This window comes from Canis lupus, chromosome 17, assembly GCF_011100685.1.
Source record: "Canis lupus familiaris isolate Mischka breed German Shepherd chromosome 17, alternate assembly UU_Cfam_GSD_1.0, whole genome shotgun sequence".
Lineage (NCBI taxonomy): Eukaryota > Metazoa > Chordata > Mammalia > Carnivora > Canidae > Canis > Canis lupus.
In genome coordinates this window covers 5221440-5228232 of record NC_049238.1, presented here as the reverse complement: position 1 = coordinate 5228232, position 6793 = coordinate 5221440, and the positions used below count along the sequence as shown (strand labels likewise).

The following is a 6793-nucleotide window of genomic DNA, read 5'->3' as shown; positions in this document are numbered from 1 at the left end:
ATCATCTTTTATTCAACGGGAAACTTTGTGATGCTGACAAATATCATATCCGAATAATGGTTTAAAGAGATGAGAACAAAAAAAAGCAAAAGCAGCTATGCTTAACAAGGTCCGGGAAATGATATTGACATTTCATCAGAATTATTATGTCGTCCAGAAGAAAACAAATATTCTAACGAGAGGAAGATTGAAGGAGGAATGATCAATATTACTCTGGGCCACTGTGGAAGCCCATTGGTCAGGACCTTTCAGTGAGTAAATTGGTTTAATATGTGTATAGAAATAGTTCTCGGAGTTGGATTTTCTTAATATACAATTATAATAATTTAATAGGTTCAAATTCCGCCCCCCCCCCCTTTTGCAAATAAAGCAATAAAAGGGAACATATGTAAGTTTTTAAAGAGGAATCTCCTGGGAAAAAAAAACCCAAGTCACCACGTCAATTTCATGCCTTTTTTTCCAAGTGTTTTGGACTGTAAAATAAGAGCATCTTCCAAAATCACATTAGTTGAAGCCTTGGGTGGTTGGGGAGTGGAGGCCAGGAGAAATGTTCCAGTGAATTTTGCTTTCCTGAAGCTGTTGTTGAATTACTCACAGCCCATCTGACTCATGTTCTACATTCTGAACTCACCACGAGGCCTTGGTGCACTCATGTTCCTCTGCATCACAGGCTAGAGATATTAGGGAGCCCACCAGGAGAAAAGAGACTATGCCAGCATTGGCTTTGAAGATTTTCCTAACACAAAGGACATTGAAGAATAGAGTGTTCCCTTTTTCCTCTTGTGGCCCCAGTATTTGGAGAAAAGAGCCAAGGCATAACTGCTAGGGGTAAGAAGGGGGTGCGGGGGACAGAAAAGAACCCACACAGGTAGGATGGTGTTATGAGGGGCCTCAAGCGATCGGGGTGGTAGGTTCAACCAGGGATTCCCATGTTGTTTTACTATATCCCTAAACACAGAAAGAAAGCACAGGAGGACAGAACAAAATGCACAACTTCACATACAGAGTTTATTGCTTTATAAGTCAGAGTTGACATCCAGCAACACCAGGTCTCCCCCGGAGCTCTTCTCCAATTACTAGCACAACAATTAGGACCATTTTTCATGTAAAATCTTTATGCCTGTAATTCTTCATGAATTTTCCCAGGAAATTAACTGCATCAAATATTGCTAAGTGGTTTCTATTGACCCCATTTTCCCAAAAGGTCCAAGAATAGCTAAAATTTACTCAATCACCTGTCTACTACATGTTCATCATTTTTCTTGGCACTGAGAACACAGCAGCACACAGAAACCAAGACCTTACTTCTTTTACCATATGTCTCAGTGATGGGGGATAGTTAAGATAAATAAATTTAAAAAAAAAAGTGTGTGTGTGTGTGTGTGTGTTAGAGCTTAATAAATGTCAAGAGCTGAAATAAAGCAGGATAAAAGGAGAGGAAGTGATGTGGGTGCTGGCTTAATTAGGTTAGGCAGGCACATTCTCTGATTAGATGGCCTTGGGAAGAGGCCTGCAGGAGATGGAGAGCCATACAGATGTATGCAGGGAGTGGATTCCAGATGGAGCAGACAGCAGTGTAGGTCTGAGGAACATTCCAGAGGCCAGTGTGGCTGGAGCCATCAGTGAGGGGATACTGGTAAGTTGGTGGCTCCTGGTGAAAAGGTAGTTTGTAAGAAGGTAGTGTGTGCAACATTGAGTTATAAAATGATATTACGTAAGACTGATTAATAATTATATTCACAGAACTTATTAACTGAAAATTACTTTTAATAAAACAATAATTACAGAATTAAGAAACTTGGAGATCATATGAAATCAATAATTTTTCTAGTTATTGCAAAATTGCTTTAAGAAGACAAAAGCAATTTAGGGGCGCCTGGGTGGCTCCGTCTGTTACCCATCTGACTTTGATTTTGGCTCAAGTCATGATCTCAGGCTCCGCTCAGGTTCCATGCTCAGTGGGGAGTCTGCTTGGGATTCTCTCTCACTCGCCCCTCCCCCAACTCGCGTATATGCTATTTCTCTATCTAAAAATAAATAAATCTTAGGAAAAAGGAAAAAAAAGAAGACAATGAAGGAAATTTAAACAGAAAAATAATTGTGGAGGAAATTAACCAAGGCTCTCCAAAACAGGGCCTGTCTTTGCGCCTCAGATCCAATCACACCAGGCTTCTGGGATAACAGAATTCCATTAAAGGTCTAAGGGAGCATGAAGCTAAACTCTCTCAATAGAAGGCGCTGCAGACACATTGCAGGAAGAAGAGGCCTTCCCCAGAGGCTAGGAGGCCCTGACCTTGTGAGGCAAGGACCCCAGTAGGGCCAAGCCCTGCCACTAGCCCTTCCCACAGACCCTCTGTAATGTCACAGACTTGACTTGGCAGTGCCTTTCTGTGGCCCTCTTGACATGGAAACCAGAGACCTGCATGACCCTCCTGGTCTGTAGACCTCTAGTTAGGACAACATCAGAAAGCTCCTGTCCTGCATGTCCGTGGCAGCGTGGAGCCCAGAGGGCCATGCACAGGCCATTTGTTCCTGCTGCATCTCGCCTACCCCGTGTTGGTCCCCTTTGTCTCCCAGAACAGCCCTCTATATCTGTGCCCACTACACAACTGAGGGTGACCTACCTACTGTCTGCTAAATGATCGTACACCAGCTCCTACCTGGCTAACCCGGACACTTTCTCTATATGCAGGGCCTAAAGTACACCTTCTTCAACAAAGTTTGAAACCCTTCCAAATTGTTTTCTTTCTTGGGTGCCCTGTCTCAGTCCTAAGATACCAAAGGGCATTTCCTTATATTTTATATCAGTTACTCTTTTCATAGTTAGTAATTCTTTATATTAAATTTCCCTCTGTCATCTGCTGTGTGGTTTCTGTCTCTGGATTGGACTGAGATTGCTACAGAGACCAAACTAGGCTATTTCTTTTTAAGATTTATGTATTTGAGAGAGAGGGAGAGAAGGAGGGTGGGAGAGAAAGAGATTACAAGCAGGGGAGAGAGAGGGGCAGAGGGAGAGGGAGAAGCATACTCTTCACTGAGCAGAGAGCCCAACATGGGGCTCAATCCCAGGACCCTGCTATCATGACCTGAGCCAAAGGCAGATGCTTAACTGACTGAGCTTTTAAAAAATAGGATTCTAAAAGCCTTTAACTTAGGTGATTTTATCTTTATGCAAACTCTTCCTGTATGTGTTTTCATAAAACTAGCATAAAAATGTAAAACTAAAAAAGCCAGACTATTCTCGCTGGTAAATGTTGGTGTTAAGTTATTGAACAAAACAACAACAAATAGCAGTATGCTAAGAAAAGATCATAGCATGTTGGTCAGTGTCACGTGTCAACTTGGCCAGGCTACAGTCCCCAGATATTCAGGGAGACATTCATCTCGGGGTTTCTGTAAAGGGATTTTGTAGTTGTGACTAAAGTCCACAATCCATTGAAATTAAGTAAGAGGAGACTATCTTAGATGCTCTGGGTGGGTCTAATTCAATCAGTTGAAAGGCCTAAGAGCAGAGTTGCATCTCCTCTGGAGAAGAAATCTCACCTAGCTTCATGCCATGCCTGATGGCCTGCTGTATGGGTCCAGAGTTCACCTGGCCAGTCCACAGAATGGCATCAATGATGTCCTTGCAGTCTGTCTTTTCTATCCAACAGGCTGATGTTTATTCTAGGGATGGAAAAAATTATTTTATGATCATGGGAATACTGGATTGCCATCAAGTCCTTACATCAAAATAAATGATTAATGTATTTAAAAATAAAAATAAGTGGTTGTTAAGGAGTAGTAAAGTCTTTCTAAATATGATTCAAAACTGAAAAAGCCATATAGGAAATAAATTTGACCACATATAAATTTTTAAAAATCTGAATTTTGCAAAATATTCACAATATGAAGTTGAAAGTCAAAGACCAAAAGGGGACGTATGTACCAGAGGACAACTTATTTCCCTCCTGTGTAAATAACCAGCACAAATCAAAAAGAAAGAATTAAACAAACCGTAGCAAGCAGGCACAGATAGAAGGAGGCACAACTTGGAAGTGGAATGGTCAGTGACCGGGAAGCAAATCAGAAAGGACTTTCCTCACTGCCAATTCGAGAAATGAACAGAATCTTAGAAAGACTGATTGTAAATGATCTGGGTAAGGGTCCCAGGAAATAGAGATCCTCATACACTGTTGCTGAATATCAACTATTGGAGGAAAACAGACAGTACCCATTGTAGCGATTTTAGAATGGTCACAGCATCTGAATCAGCAGTTCTATTTTAGGAATTTATCCTAAGAACCAGTCACAGTGTTGTCCAACATCTATGTGAAATCACAATCATCATGTGTTTATAAGCAGTGAAAAATTCAGAAACCAACTGAATGTGTAGGTATGTTCACCTCTGACCCATACTAGTGGACCATAGGGCCCATTTGGTGCACAGTTGCCCACAGAGCTCTCCCTCCTTCTGAGGCAAGCAGGTCTCCAGAGCCACGTCCAGAATCACCAGAGTGATCCAAAATTCAGGAGAACTTCATTTTCCTGGTATTTTTTTTTTTATTCTCTTAGTTCCAACAATCTTCTTATCTTCACCAGAGAATCCTACCCATCCCTAGTCAAATCTTCTAGGATGTCTGTCCCAACCTACTTTTTCAGTCCCCTCTCTCCTCGATCTCCATATCAAAGTCTGTCATTCTGTCTCAGATCAAAGCAGACAGTGAAGCTGGTGCCAGATGCTTCTTTGGCCCACTTCCATTTCTTCTCCAGTCCTTGCTGCTTTCAGAGGTTGTTGCTTCAGGTGATTGGTGTTTGAGTGTCTCCCATTCCAGGAACCCTGGTCAAGTATGCAGCAGCCCCCTTCCCGGAGCATCCCCACACCAGCCATCCTGCTTTGTGCCAGGCAGATTCTGACCTGTGGGTCTCAGGGACATTCCTCAAGTCCTGGCACAACCCTCACTTTGTATATGGATGCTTCCATTTGGATACCCTGTTTGTGCCCTCCCTTACTGAGGTAACCAGGCTTGAAACTTAACAGATCTTCTTGGATATGGACTTCCAGCAAACCCTGTGCTCTGCTTTCACCCATGCCATCCATCTCCAAGCCTGGTTACAAGTTTGGGTGGGAAAGAAGGGGGAAATGATGGATGCCCTCTGATGATGTGTATACAACAAGACAGAAAAGTAAGAGAAGACTCCAGAACCCTCTGTGGGTTGAATTATGTCCCCAAGAAAGAGAAGTGGAAGTCTTAACTCCAAGGGCCTGTGAATGTGACCTTCTTTGGAAGTAGGCTTTTTGTAAATAGGATCAGTTAAGACGAGGACACACAGGAGTAGGGTGGTCCCTTCGTCCTGTGTGACCGGTGTCCTTGTAAGAAGAGGTGAACACACCAACAGGGAGAATGCCATGTGCTGATGAAGGCAGAGATTGGGTTGATGATGAAGGCAAGATTATTTGGTGTCTCTAAGACAGGGAAGGCAAGGATTGCCAGTCACCACTGGTAGCTGGAAGAGGCAAGGAAAGACCCTCCCCTCGAGGCTTTCAGAGACAGCCTGGCCTGGGGACATCCGGGTGAGAGACTTCTGATCCAAGAAAATACGTGTGTGTGATTTCAAGCCCTCCAGTCTGGGTACTCGGCTGCAGCAGGAGACCGAGCCAATCCTGAAGCATCCCTTCTTCTAGCTCTGCAGGGTTTTCCTTTAGATTCAGGTCATTCATCTAAAGAGACTGTAAGCTGCTTAGAGACAAATTATTTTGTTTTTTCGGTCTTTGGGTTTCCTAGAGCAAAGGTCAGCCAGCAACGGCCTGAGGGCCAACCTAGCCCACTGCCTGATTTTGTCAATATTGGCACCTAGTCACGCCCACTTGGTCCCCGGCAGTTGGTGGCTGCCTGCCAGCCCCAGAGAGGAGTCATCAGAGACCATGTGGCCCACAAAACATTGACTCCTTGACCTTTTGAGAGAAGATTTGCCAGGCCCTACCCTAGGCCATAATAAACATTCTTCACATTTTTAGACAAGTGAAATAAATTGAATGGATTCACGCCTGTAAGATTACCCCATCAACTGGGTTCCAGCGGTGATGAGGTGTGAGACAAGGCCCCTTCTCTGCAGCTCGGCCAGGGGAAGATGGCATAAGCTCCTCGCAGGATTTACAAGAGGGAAACTGCACGGTGATTAGGATGGATTTTCAAGCTTTAGAAAAGCTTAGCTTTGTTTGAAAGAAAGAATTATTTGTGGTGGAGGAGAAGGCAGCCTGCCAAGAGAGGAGAGATTCCTCTTTTCTAAACAAAAGGGTTTCAAAGTGAAACCTGAGACAGGAGAGCATGGCTTTTGTATGGTCCTCTGAAGGCCGATTGGGAGGCCCGGAGCAGAGCCCGGACTCCGCGGCTCACCACATGGGTGGCCCTGGGAAACTTTTGCCAATGTCTCTGGGTCTTACTCTTCTCAATTATAAAATAAAAGATTTCAATAAGGGGCTAAACCAAGGCATGGATCAGAATAACCTGGGCAGCTTGTTGGAACATGGATCCCCAAGTATCTCCTTGGAGACTGCCATTCCACGATTCTGAAAGAGAACCCAGGGATTGGACTCCTTAAGGAGCAGGGGGGCTACTGAGAGGCAGCCCGTTATCAGGCCTCCACGGGCTGACATAGGCCATCTCTGAATTAGTCGAACAGTCTTTCCAATTCAATGACTTTGCTGGCTCTTGATAACTCAATAACCTGACCCAGCTTTTCTTCACACTGCACACTACCCAACCCCCTTCTTGTGTCCATTTCTAGGGAACCACCCCTCGACACATGCACA

At 44.0% G+C, this 6793-nt stretch overlaps 1 long non-coding RNA gene across 1 annotated transcript; it reads right to left on the bottom strand.

The window, feature by feature from the left end:
* Positions 1-990: 990 nt before the first annotated feature.
* On the bottom strand, positions 991-6512 carry LOC102151791. The gene is made up of 3 exons (XR_005371998.1): positions 6041-6512; positions 3544-3666; positions 991-1651 (listed from the first exon to the last, which is right to left on the bottom strand). It is a non-coding gene; the product is annotated as an uncharacterized LOC102151791 (long non-coding RNA).
* Between the last annotated feature and the right edge of the window lie 281 nt (positions 6513-6793).